Here is a 14,560-nt window from a genome sequence, read left to right as displayed (position 1 = left end):
TATTTTCAGAAAGAAAAAAAATAATGTATATAAGCAGAATACGTGGCAAGATCAAGAATTGAAATGAAAGCAACACCAGGCCAAAGTAATAGAATAATGAAGAGTCAAAAACCTCCATACTCCTTACAAGCAGCTCTAGAATGCAAACCAACCTCTTTTACCAGCAAAATTTGTGTGTGAATATTAACATCAACGCTATTAGTTTTTGTTTCTTTGTTTTATTTTGTTTTTAAATGTTGTGGCCTTCAGCTTGTATAGTTTCTGTGAGTTTTTCCTGAGCCTTTTCTGCAGGTTTGTGAAATTGGCTTATTCTTTAAGCTGCTAGTTGCAAAGACAGTTACAGCTGTGCCCATTTTGACATGGATTGCACATGAGTTGTAGGCTCTTAAACCCTAGCTGAAGTCTTCACCTCTAACATCCTTCCCTCCTCTCATGGAGAAGTGGAATGGAAATGAAGGTTTGTCACAGTGATGCAGGGGAAGTGCCTGGTTTTTAGTAGGCATTTAGTGGTGAATTTCACTGTTTTAAATTTTACTTTTCCAGTTGTTGGCTTCCTTACAAAAGGTGTTGTATTTACACAGGAGGTGTGTCGTCTACTCACCGTGTATGTGCAAATCTTTATAATTCTGGGAGATCCTTAAGCCACTTTGTTCCTACTGGGCTTCTTTTGAGATTTTTTGAAAGTACGGTAGTGGTAAAAATATAACCAACCTTTGACTGTTAAGCTATCTGGAACATACACGAGGGAGGATACTGTTAGAAGCTCAGTGACTGACTGAAACAAGACTGAGAAATATGTATCTTCTGTACTAGGTGGATCTTAATATTTAGACAGCTCTTGATTTATGTAAGCAACAGTTCAATTTATATGTCTAAGAACTTGTCAGTACAGTACAACTTGTCTGTACAACATAGTCTGTTATACTGTTGTTTAGGACCTACAAATAGGGTGGGAGCAGCTCTTAGCTATGGCAAGCTGTCCTTAAGGAACTTTCAAGATGGAATCTGCCTCTGCTGAACAAGAAAGACTAAATATGTCAGAGACCTGCATATTCTTGTCTGATTTTGCTAGGCTTATAAGGAAAAGACAACAAAACTAAAACCTCAAAGACATAAAGGAAATAATAGGTCTAATTCTTAGATCATTTGGTCTTCATGCCAGAGATTTGTCAGAGATGAATCTGGGACACTCTACAATGAGTATTGATCCATTGTGATCTTTCAGGATTGTGATGGGTGGGGAAGGACAGAGATGTTACCATTCTTATCCAACACTATTATCACAAACATAAGGTATAAGAGAACAAACAAGATGAGTGATCTACCTAGATATGAAAATACCTATTCCAAAATGCTTTGTTCAGCCATAGTTGCTACACATGAAAAGCCTGTATAGCATTTTAAATTATATACAAGTCTTGTGCAATTAAACCTGAACTATTAACAAAGAATCAAGACTGAATCACAATGGCACAGATGCTTCCTTGTCACCCTTTCCATGGTCCACAGAACTAACTGGTTCTCTAAGGCCAGCGTGGTGATCCCTCTTGCCTATATTAATGTCAATATCCATAGAGTTCTAAGAGATTAATCTCCATTATGTACTAATACTCCTAGTCCCAGATTCATTTGCCTTGCCTTCCACAAGGGGAAGATTATGTTTCCTGCTCCACTGTCACACACATGGGATAATCGCTTTAGTACCCTCTCCCCTAGCCTTTCAGCCATATCCTTTTGTATGCCTTAGAGTTCTCCAAGGTCGTAATTCCTAGTAGATTTTAGTGACTTATTACCCTCTAGTCATCACTGGGTCCAGTGTTATTATCTCATCTATGAACAATTAACTCTTCTTCTCTTCAATAACTAATGAAGACAGGTGTGTTTCTAGCTGCACTATACTTCCCTAATGGACACTGGCATAGGTTATATCTACATGGTGAAGGTTATATCACTTTACCTGTATGTCATTCTTTTACTTTTTTTTTTTTTTTCTTTTTTTAACTCATAACTTTCCAGATTGGTCAATAACTATCAGTAATACATCTTTCAACAACCTTTGAAACCTAAAAATAATAAAAACTAAAAATAATAAATAAAAATAATAAAGGTGCATGCACTTTTTTTTTTTTTTTCATTTTACATGCTGTTTGCCATTTACAAAAATCAAATTTTAGTTCAATGTAATCTGTACTTTTTTTTTTTTTTTCTCTATAATCTCTTTAGGGTTCGCCCATCCTTCCCTGCCAAGGTTATCTCAAAATTTGTCCAAGCCTCCATTTGCATATTTTCTCTCTCTCACAATTCACCAATATCCTGTTACATGGCTACATCAATATCTTCTAGCCAGAGCTAACAGGTTCTTTAAGGCATCGTGACTGAAAAGAAGAAAGTCAAACAACTTAGTTAATCAATTAACTTTATGAGTCAAACAACCTAATTGTTAATCAACTAACTGTATTAATTCAGTTACTTCAAGTTGTGATAGAATTTTTGATCCAAATTAACATGGTATACAGTTATAATTACAGTTATTATCTAGCTGCTATGAACTGAATTGGAATTCCACTCACCCTTCTGTCAACTCTGTCATAACCACTGTCTCACTCAGTTCCCTGGGAAAGAAATGTACGGAATAATATGTCCCCTCCTGGCAAGTGGTTACCACTTGGGCAGCAGTGTGCTTGTTAACAAGGGCTCAGTTTGCTGCTGTCTTGAGTATATTTATACCTCGCTTGTCATGTGCAGAGTTTTTCCAGTTTTGACATACTCCTCCCTTCTCCTTTTGTAATCGTGGTTCTTCTCCTGGAACAGTTCAGTTGGCGTATTGCTGATTACAGCTGCGCTTTGTTCTGCATATCTTGTCACGCGCTGATTGCTTTAAAGAAATATTTCCTCCCGCACGATTAACTCAGCTATGTGAGCTGGCATTACACCAGGTCATGATGTTTCAGCACACCAGGATTCACTTTGGGGTGAAATGTGTAAAAGGACTCACTGGGCCCCTAGGGCTCAAGGGAGGATCTCTTAGTCTGGTTACAATAGTTCACAGAGTACAAAATTTATAGAACTACTACACTTAGTTAAAAGAAAACAACAACAACAAAACAAATCAAAACAGGAAAAAAATCTCTATAGCTTGTTACGGGGACAACTCCACTACAGTTATTTAAAATTGAAGACAGATGGTCTTGAGACAATGCAAACAAGAACAGCTGATCAGCTTCAGCAACTGTTTCTGGTATGTACATCTATTTCAAAATATTTCATCATGGATTGTTTAGTATTCGGCCCAGATCTGAGAAAAGGGGAGTTTCAAGACGGTTTTGACATAGGGGCAATACTTAAGCTATGCTCCATACTTGCAGTGTTTATTTTAAAGCCCTACGTTCATTTTCTTCTTTTGTTGTAAGTCATTTGCCCTCTTACAGAAAGTTCAGCAAGTCCATAAAAAATAGCTGTTTCTTCAGCCAAATCAAGTGTGAACTCCTTTCCAGACTTAAGAAGCCAGTGTAGATCTTTTATGATTGTTAAAAAGTTTGTGTACCATCACAAAAAAATTTCGGTGTTCTATTCCACAGAATAATTTAGTCATTTCACAGTGAGACAATTGCACCTTAATCAATCTTGTATACACTCCAAAAGGCAACACCAAGGAATACTTTACAGATGTTACATTCCTCCTTTCTCTCTCTTTACTTAATCAATTTTTGAATCTTAACTTTTTTTTTTTTTTTATTCCACTTGCAGGGAAAACATCTTTTCCAAAAACAGATGACCTACATTAGTTAGAAAAGTATGAGTTTTATGTGGTTTGGGGGTCAATTCTACTTGTTGAGAAAACAGATTAAACCCAAAATTAGTTATTTGATCCAAAACCCACAAACATTAATTCAGCTGAAATGTTACAGAAAAAAAGTCATGGCAATACAACAACAAATACCCAAACTTATCAAAACTAGTGTAGTAAGGCACTGTTTTTCTTTTCAATATATGTAAGAAATGCAGGTATATAGGACTACGTGGCACAAATGTCACTGTGCAGGCTTCAGTTTTCCACATTTTTTAGAAAGGAGTGTGTTAAACTCTTGAGTTGGGCGTATGCAAGGAGTTTAGAGAGATCTACACTTGTAAAATGCTGTTTTTCAAAAATTGCCAAGAATTAAAAGAGGTAATAATTGCAGGTAAACAAAAATATCTATTTTTGAAGACAACAGGAAGCCTCCAATATTAATAATTGGACTGTCTAAAATAGGCTTCAGATAATATGTAACAGAAACTATGTAAAACAATGTGTAAGAAACTCAGATGCTGGCAGGTGATTCTCAGTCCTCAGAAGTACCTTAAAAATTTCTCTTATATGGCACTTGACACCAGAATTTTATTACTGTATTTAGCTAACCAGTGCATGATTGTTTACTATAGATGAGCTAACTTTCCCTACAACTGCTGCAGGGTGCTTACATTTCCCTTTGAGGTTCTTCCTCAGTTCAGATCAACTTTCTAGTGAGGCACTAGAATTAAAAACAAACAAACAAACAAGAAGCCAAACCAAAACAAAAAAACCTACTGTGGCATTAAGCTCAACTTCAGTATAAACAAACTAGGGAAGAATAAATGAGAATAAAGTTTTATTTCTAAGAGCTAGGCTGCTTTTACTAGGGACTAGGACTGGAAGGGGGCTCAAAGATTGAGATTTAACAAAAAAAATAGTATTTTTGTGTATTTGTGTATTTTTCTCCTTCTTTCAAAGGAGAAAAAGCAGACAATCTTTTGAAACATATAGATATTTTTTCTTTAGATATATAACTTTAACTTCCTTAAGGAAATCTATTCTGTTACATTCAAATTCTACTAATTTGTCTTGCCAAACCTTTCAAAATCTCTAAAGTGTTCAGTATCTTAAATAATGCTCACTCTCTCTCTCTAGAACATCTGCCAGATCTGTTCCATGTGCAGTTGGTTTCTGCTGTATCTTTTCCCAACTGAAAGAGGTTAATGGTTTGAATCTGGAAAAAGAAGGTCAAAAGATTGTTGCTCCTGGGATCAGCAACTTTCTCTCTCTCTCTCTCTCTCTCTCTCTCTCCCCCCCCTTTTTTTTAAAAAAAAAAAAAAAAAAAAAAAAAAAGTGAAGTCTCAAGTAGTAGTGATGGGGAAGGAAAATAAAACTAGTCTTGAAGAATGCAGAACAACAACAATTACCAGTCTGAGACTCAGCCTAACGACTAAAGAAAATCAGGCAGTTTGGGGAGCAGTAAATCTGAGAGAAGTTTTAAAAAAAAATAAGCTGCACAGAAAGCCTGGTGCTATAATCCTTAAAGCTGTCATATTACAGGAAGGAGAGATCACTAGTTGTTGCACTCTGCGACTCAAATGTCGATGAGACTAGTAGTTCACAGCTAGATGAATTCAGAGAGTGAAAAAGAAAATATCTGAGACTGGCAGCATGAGGCTAGATCTGAGCTCCAGGTACATATACACTGAGAGCTGGGTAACTTAAAAAAAAATACATTAAAGGTTACAATCACCAGTGAAGGGGGAGAGGTGTACCAATGTACACCTTGACTGAGGTAATAAATGAGATTTAAAAATATATATATATATAAGGAAATAGAACCTCAGAAAAAATACTTCTAGCTTTAATATAAATTATTGGGCTGTGGAATAGTTTAAAGTCAGAGTTTTCAACTTTTGCCACACTGTGATCCCTTGAATATATCTCCTTTCCACCTAGGTTTAACCTGGCTTAGCTCTTCTTGAAGCAGAAAAGGAAAACTTTGAGGTTCCTGTTGACAAAGGAAAAGTTTTTTTTGCCTGTCAGTAGTTTCCATAAAGGTCCTGCACCTTAAACAGGACCACAAACTTCCCAAAATAATGTTACACATCTCCTCAGTGATGAGAACAACTGAGATACGTGGCTCCAGAGTAGGGCCATAAAGATGATCAAGGAGCTGGAGCACCTCTCCTACAAAGAAAGGCTGAGAGCTGGGGATGAAAATAGATAGAGTGCAACTCTTTGCTCAATCAGATAATGACAGGACAAGGGGGAATGGTTTTAAACTAAAAGAGGGGAGATTTAGATTAGAGACTAGGAGGAAATTCTTCACTCAGAGAGTGGTGAGGCACTGGAAAAGGTTGCCCAGAGAGGTTGCAGGTGCCCTGTCCCTGGAGATGTTCAAGGCTAGGTTAGATGAGGCTCTGAGCAACCTGATCTAGAGGGTGATGTCCCTGCTTATGGCAGGGGAGTGGGAACTGGGTGATCTTTCAGGTGCCTTCCAACCCAAGTTATTCTGTGATTCTATGATACAGCAGGAACAGATGTCTCCATAGCTTCTCTTGCGTCTTGCCCATGCAGATGGACATAGGAAGAGTATTTTTTAGATAGGTAATGAAGAAGCCCACTTTTACACTGACATAAAGGTCAGCAAACTCTTTAAAAAGAGGTGTAAGTGGATTGCTGTGCAATTGTTCTTGAAATGGGAAAAGTTTGGTTTTAGCATTTCCCCCTTTTTCTGACAGAGATCTTACAGGATGAAAATCAAATCAAGTTTTAAAAAAAAATTTAAAAAATATTTTTAAATTTAATTTACAGTGGTGTGACAACTAGTATCACACCTAGTTATGGATGAGCAAACCTATTCCTCTTGCAAACCTATTCCTGTTGCATTTCCCTAATCGAGTTTGTTACAGGATAATCCATGTTACAAAGGGTACCCACACCTCACCAAACTGACACGAAAAAGACGTTGCTAACACTAAGGTGCCAAACCAGTTGCCCAAACGTAAGTGTCTAGTGCCATTTGAGATGCTCTCAGGACCCTGAGGCACCTGTACAGATCTTGCAATTTACGATAAACTGTGAGGAACATGCTCTCCTTCATGTAATAAGAAGATACCATATGAACTCAAACGGGTCTATACATAGGCATCCGAGCCAAGATGGACTGGATGCCATCGTGGAGTAAATAGATAAAAATCCTTATAGCTAGTTGATTTAGCCAAAGAAACAAAACTGCTCAGGCTTTGTTTTTACTTCAGGAACCGAGACGCGGTGCCACGAGGCGGCAGCGCCGCCCTGAGGCCCCGGCCCTCGCCTCAGCGCCACTTGGCGCCATTGGCGCCACCGGGCGGCGCCTCGCCCCCTGAGAGGGCTGGGTCCGGCCGCCGCCTCTGGCAGCTCCCGGCTCGCCGCAGCGGCTTCGCTATCGCCCCGCCGAGCACCGACAGCGGGAGGGAAGAGAAGCGGCAGAGAGCGGGCAAAGACCGGGAAGGGACGCCCCGCAGGGGGAGCCCCGCCACCGCCACCGCCGCACCGCCCGCCCGCGCTGCCCGCCCCCTGTTCGCCCCCTCCCGGTGGGCGCGCTGAGGAGGGCGCAGCTCGTGGGGGAAGAGGCGGTTTCTGGAGAAGTCGTTAATGAATTCAGTAGTCAGGATTCTGACTTCAGGATTTATTTGTTTAAATATTAAATAATTGATTAAAATAGCAATAAATTCTCCAGGATTTATTTATTTATTTATTTATTTATTTATTTATTTATTTATTTATTTTCCCTCAAAAACTGTTGAGGAGGCAAAAAGTATTAAGAAGTGGTGTAGAAAACTTAAAAACAGATTTTGTGCTTGCAAGACTACACAGCAACATTAGGAATCTGTTACATCTGGTATCTAGCCTTCTGTTCCTGAATGCACCGCACTCACAGTGGCATCACATGAACTTTAAGTTTGGTCGGTGCTCCTGTATCACTGTTACTGTAGCATGTGAGTGCCTTTCAGCTCGGCTTTAACCACCGTCACTAGAAGCGCTTGTTGGTTCTTTTTTCTTCTTTTTTTTTTCTTCTTTTATTTTTTCCTCTTCCCCCCCCCCCCCCCCCCCCTATTATTCTTTCACCAGGAGCTACATCTTCCGTGAAGTAGTTCTGACTGTGTTTTTTTTGCTCTCATATGGTACAATGCTCATAAAAGAAGGTCAAAGGTGTTTGTTCTACATTGGAATAGAAGGGTTGTGATTTTTATTTTTAGATCTTCCATTTTGTGGTGAGAATTTGGGTTACAATGTAACTGTCTGATCAAGAAAATTTGTTCTCTGACAAACGTAAGCTGAACACTTATTTGAACATACCAATGTGAAAAGCAAACCTCTTAATTATTGTGTGACCTTTGATACTTCTGTCATTCCTTTATATTCGCTCAGGAAAGATCATTAAATGCACAGAAGATAAAGACAGTATCTAGTACATCCAGTAGGAATCCTGCATATAAGAAAATCAAAATGTGATGGCCATGATGGTAACTAAAAACAGGTTAGGATGGAGTAGAATAGTAAATAGGAGACATGATGAATTCCTATCTGAATGCTGGAATGAGGAATCATAGCATACAGGACACTGATCTGAGAAATAAACATAACTGTTCAGTGATGTGCTGGATTGACATTTGGGGAGTGTAATATCTCATCTCAGAATCAGAGTTAAGATCAGAGAGAGTTTATACTGTCAAAGAAAAGCTGGAACTGAAAGTGATGGGCTTCCAGCTAGTACTTTTCTGAACATAGGATTATTTGAAGAGCATTGTTTATATATTTTTACTTATCAACTGCCTTTTTTCACCTGCAAAAAGCTCTATGAATATGGTCTCTACTTGCCTGGATTCTAAGTTATCTACAACTAGTAGATACCAGTATCCCATTATTTAACATAAACTGAAATTCAGGTGTTATATCCTGATATCAAAATAACGTATCCTAAAAAATAAAATATATATATTTTTTCCTTCAGTTGCATAAGAATTACAAATATTGACAACTTGCTTCCAACACAAACAAACAAACAAACAAAATAATTACACTGTAAATTAGTTCACTCATGCTCAATTTCTACTTGCTTTTCCTAATCAAAATCTTTTGATCTTTTGAAAAATATTTTTGTTATTTTGCTTCTGTACTTAGATAATTTGGGAGAGATGTGGGGTACACTTAGATTAACCTCTTTAATTTCAAGACTAGTTTTTGTCTTCTACAAGCTACAGAGCTGAAACTATGCTTCAGAATTACAGGGCTGCCTCTTATGAATGCTTTTTGAGAACTCCTTCAATAGTTGCAAGATGCTATCTATTGTGTAATTAGTAGTAGGAATTAATAATTTCAGAGAAACTGTATTTATTTTATTTTATTTTATTTTATTTTATTTTATTTTATTTTATTTTATTTTATTTTATTTTATTTTATTTTATTTTATTTTATTTTATTTTATTTATATTGTATTTTCAACTAGAAAAGAACTAAATAGTTACCCAAATTTCTTTTATTTTTTTCTTGTAATGAGTTTATGATTGTCTGCAAAATACTCCAACTTTGAATAAGTAAAATCTCAACAGTACTGTCAGAAAACTCTTTATTTCGTTAACTTCCCTGTCTCTGAGTATTTACCAGTATATAGAAATTACCTGAAAAAACAGTTGGTCGCTGTTAGATTCTCTGAGGTCGTCTTCAAAATATTTCTTTTTATGTTGTAAAATTCAGTGTGCTCCTGGACTGTCTTTCATGACAAGGAGGGCTAATACTGGAGTCTTGCCTGGGACTTGACAAAGATCTAAGTCTGTTGCACTTTTATTTCCCCACCCCCCCTTTTTTTTTTTTTTTCTAGCTCTGTGTCAGTAGGAAAACACTTTACAGTAGCTTTGTTGTTGCTTAAAATAACTTCATCAATCTTAGCTAGGATATAGTTTATTAATGATCATACATGCATGGCTGAGCTGAATACTAGTGAGAAAGAAAATCACATTCTGGCAGCTACTTTGCAAACCGTATCTCATTTAGAAGTGGGTAAGAGTCCCAAATCAGAGCATAAGACATTTGCTCCATTCTCTCATGTCTAGACCAGATCCAAAAGAAAACATAGTAGATCTTAGGCAAATTAAGTAGCCAAAGACCAAAGCTTTAATTTTGGAAATGATCACTGATCAAGCACCTGAGTTTTCTGTTTTAAATCATTGTGTTTGCATCTTATGTTCTGTTTCTGTCTGTGCCTGCCAGTGACAGGACTATGCAACTCAGCTCCTGTTTCATGCTGCCTTCAGGTGTTGAAGATCAGTGTATTTTATAGGGCACCCAACCACCAATTTATAATTCCAGATTCAGCTTTGTTAGCCAAGGGTCTTGAGCTGGGCAGTGCTGTGATAAACTCATCTCTTCTTGTTTCTAGTCCCACAAAGACAGTCAGGTTAATTGCTTTCCTTATGGAAGCAAATGCAGATTTCTCTGACTCCTGAAAATGTTGCCATTTGTTCTTAGCTTTCCTGAAGGGTTCAACACACCATCCGCTGAGGTCAATGGTTTCTGTCCATTTTTTGCAACAGGAGTTTGAGTGGATGTACATAGAACTGTTCCCTGTCAGCTGCAGGGAATATATCAATATGGTTTTATTAACCATATTAAATCAGAATCAGTTGAAATCAGTTTGTGGATAGCAGTTTTCTATTGTTAAGAATTGGAGAATACTGCTATTCTCTCAGCCATCTGAGTGAATAACTCCAGGCTGTTAACAGAAGAACTGGGCCAGCATTCCCTAACTGCCTCTTCTCTTTTCCATTCCCCAGTCTGGACAAGGTATTCCCTACTCCTTGTATTCCAGGAGCCCACATATATGCACTTTTGTATTAGCAACCCATTTTTAAGGAATTACTGATAGCTTAATAGCTTAGAATCAATTCAGGCTTTTATAATGGACATTTGACACATTTGACAAGTTTGTGTAATGTTTCGAAGTCATCTACATATTTTATGCATTAAATATGAACAATTCAGCAATGCTTCTGGAGTGTAAGTCCCTCTTATTAATTATATGTAAATAGATATAGACTCAACAGCACATGCATTTATAAAATACTGACATAGAAGCTAGTATAGTTCTACTTTTGCAGTTACCTCACAGGTTGCATGAAAAATATGCTGTGTATATATTTTTTGGTCAATATTTCCAACATATTGCAAGTGCAGCGTCACCAGGCACTTCTAAATCATTGATGTATTTATCCCTTGCTGACTACTCTTTATTTCTGACACAATGGGAAAGTAAAGGTATTCTTTAAAGTTTTATTACATTTATCTGGATATTGTCAAATCTCACAGCTTTCTCTCTCTTTCTCTCTCTCCACCCTACCCCCAACTACCCACTTCACTGCTATATATCTGTTAAATTCAAAGCCTTGCTTCTTTTACATTTATGATACTTGTTCATTCACATGTGAAGAAGCTAGTGCCTGACTACAAGTTGAATTTTCCTTGACAGCATATTAACAGGTTAACCTCAGGGGATAAGTAAATATGATATCAGTGCTCAAAAACAGTTTTGTTAAGCTTGTTGTTGTGCTCTCTAATACTGTTCTGAGATATCTCTGTTTTCATTTATTTTACTGTATTCATTCCACTGACTTTCTGTCTTTATGTCTGCAGTCTCTAAATCTGCTTCAGATAAAATAAGTTTCAGGTTACATATTGAATATCTCTTGCAGCAGTCCTAGCCTTACTATAAGCAGTCTTGGTGAATTCTAGGATTCAAACTCTTGAATTTCCTTTAATTTATAGTTATATACTTGTCTTATGGTGAAAAATAAGTGTCTTTGTATTGTGTCTCATCCCAAGTAAGACTGTTGAGTGATAAAAGGTGATAAGACTTAACTAGTCAAAGAAACAACATTTTACTGAAATCTTCAATATGTATTTACTGTCTATTTCTATATGCCTGTATTTTGCTTTTGTTCTGAAGGCCTTAGGCTGTACATAGATAACTGAGTATTTAGACATGCGTTTTGTACAATATGAAATATCTTTGAAAAGAAGAAAGGTAATACAAATGATTGGTGGTTATAAAGGATTTGGTTTTGGTCTGAAAAGATGGAGCTTTTTGCGCAAAGCCTTGACAAGAAAGATTTGGTGGGTGCAGGAATTATGCTTATTGTTTCTTACCATGCAGAAGAGTTGTGGTACCTTTTTTTCTTTTCAAATTTTATTGAAAGACAATCCTCTGTATTCCTGAAGAGGGCAGTTTATCCCTTAGCGCCTCTTCAGTTTGGATACTTGCTAGGCCTTGTATCATGCTCATCATCTATTAAAGAATAACTGGAAGACAATCCATTAGCTCCCAATCACCAATATTCTTTAGGCTTGGAAGTGAAAGCATGTGCCCGTTAGAATCAGTAAATTTAAAAAGGAATAACAGGGAATGAAGAGTGGCTGCAAAATTGATTAGAACTATGGAGAGGTTTCAAAATGAACAAAGGTTGAAATTTTAGTTGTCTTTAGTTCAGTCTTTAGTTCTTTAGAAGAGGAACAAGTAAGGTTTACAGAATAACAAAAGGTACAAGAATGTGCATATTACTGTTCACTTCAAAACAGTGAGAACAGAAAAGACTTAGAACCGTTAAAGACAACGTACATAAATCTTCCATCACAGGATGAGCCAAAGTTGTGCAACTCACTGTGATAAGATTGATGTCGAGAGTTTTGCATAATTAATTGACATGTATACATATTTCTCATTAATACATATTCCATTGCAATAAATTCAATAAAGATACAGAGATATGAACTGTCATGTAACATAGCATGTTAAAATCCATGTGACAAGAGCTGGGCAAGTATTGCAGTAGACATGCCTACTGCTTAATCTGCCTTTATTTGAAAGTAGTTATTAAAAAAAGACACCACACTGACCTGATAGCGCAATTTCTGTGTATGTACCAATATAACAAGATTTTAAAGAATTAACACTATACGCTTGTATTGTATAAAGGCCATCTGCTTTCTCTCTTTCTCTCTTGCTCCATACACAGTATTGTTGTCTTCATTTTTTTTTTTTTTTTTTGGCATTAATGTCTACAGGATTAATTAAATAATGTCTGTCTGTTTCTTTAAGTTATGATGAATCAAAATTAATTGGTTAACTGTAGTTACAGATCATCACCCCAAATTGTATTTTTTAATAACCATGAAACATCAAGAGCTGTTTTTTTTTCCAGTTCTCTTAGTTGTAAATCCCGTTCTTTCTCTGGGGATGGTGGTATAGAGCACATCTATCAGTTGGAAGGCTTTCAATGGAAACACGTCAGTGCTGCCATCTCTTGGACATTCTGTTACTTTTACAGAAATCTAGTATCCAATTAATGAAGACATTGCTGTGGGGAAATTGTCATAGATTTGTGGATTTTGACTCCATGCTTCTTTAATACATGCACATGCTGTATGTGCACTGTTTTGTGACCACATAGGGGTATTCTCATGTTAAATGTCGTATGCTCTGAAGAATGTGATCTGCAATCGTAAAACACATTGGAGTTACCTTTTCTGTACTATTTAAAGAATACAGTTGTGCTTGCAGCTATGTGTTCTTGAAGTATGTACTCACACATTCCTCAGATGGAATTCATTTTACTCATGGAAACACATAATTTCTATTAATTTTTTTTTTTTTTCTTTTTACATGCATTTGTCCTCATTGCATTTAAAAGATTTGTTTGGGGTGATTATTCAAAAATATTTTTTTTCTGTCTGGAAGAGTGAAAGGTGAGCAGATGACTACAACCTGGAAAAAAAGCAACAACAAGAACAACCAAAAACTGTCTGCTGTGTCTGAATGAAAAGAAAAATAATCTCTCAGGGAAATGCTGGAAGCTCTGTTTCATGGCTTCCTGAAACTGGAATGGTGTGCCTCTGATGGAATCACAGTTCAGAAAGAAAAAAAAAATCCTGTCTTCCTCTCTTTGTATTAAATTAGATCTCAATTTTTTGGCCATGTAGTACATTAATGCTTCTGACAATATGCATGTTTTCTTACTTTTTCAGCAGAGAGCTGAAAAATTTTTCAGCATTTTCATGAGAAAAAAAATGGTAGAAAAATGAATCAGAGCAAATGTAATAGCTGCCAGATACGATTCAGTTAATAGCTTTCTGTAATAAACTGTTTTGAGGACTGTCTTGCCAAAAAAAAAACAACAAAAAAACAAACCAAACAAAAACAAAACAAAACAAAACAAAAAAACAACAACCAAAACCAAACCAATCAAACAAAAAAAAAACCCACAAAACCAACCAAACAAATAAACCACCAACCAGCCTAAAACAAAACACATAGACTATATAACTGTGTAGGTGTTTCCTGTGACAAGTAAACAATTCCTCCTTATCCATCACTAAACCCTTATACAGTAAGAAGCAATTTGGTTCCTGTTAATATGCTGGGTCATGATGGAGTGGAAGAAAGTCACCTTCATCATACATTACATGGGCAAGGTGACCTGCTCTGTATGATAGTTACTTATTAGTGTGACTATCTAGCACAAATTTATTTCTGGTATCTTGCCTACCATCCTGAAATATCAGTACAAGTCTGGTGTATTCTTATCTGTTACTGCTACTTCTTGTTATTTTAGCATTCATATATTCATTATAATATTTTGTTTGCTTGTAAACACACATCTTGAAATTAAAAAAATTATCAAAGCTTTGTATAGTTTTTTGACAATAAAATTAGCAAAAACACATATTCTGGCAATATAACTAGACACAGGA

This window comes from Aythya marila, assembly GCF_965140915.1.
Source record: "Aythya marila genome assembly, chromosome: Z".
Taxonomy (NCBI): domain Eukaryota; kingdom Metazoa; phylum Chordata; class Aves; order Anseriformes; family Anatidae; genus Aythya; species Aythya marila.
The sequence above is the reverse complement of the archived record's forward strand: the minus strand, read 5'-3'. Positions refer to the sequence as shown.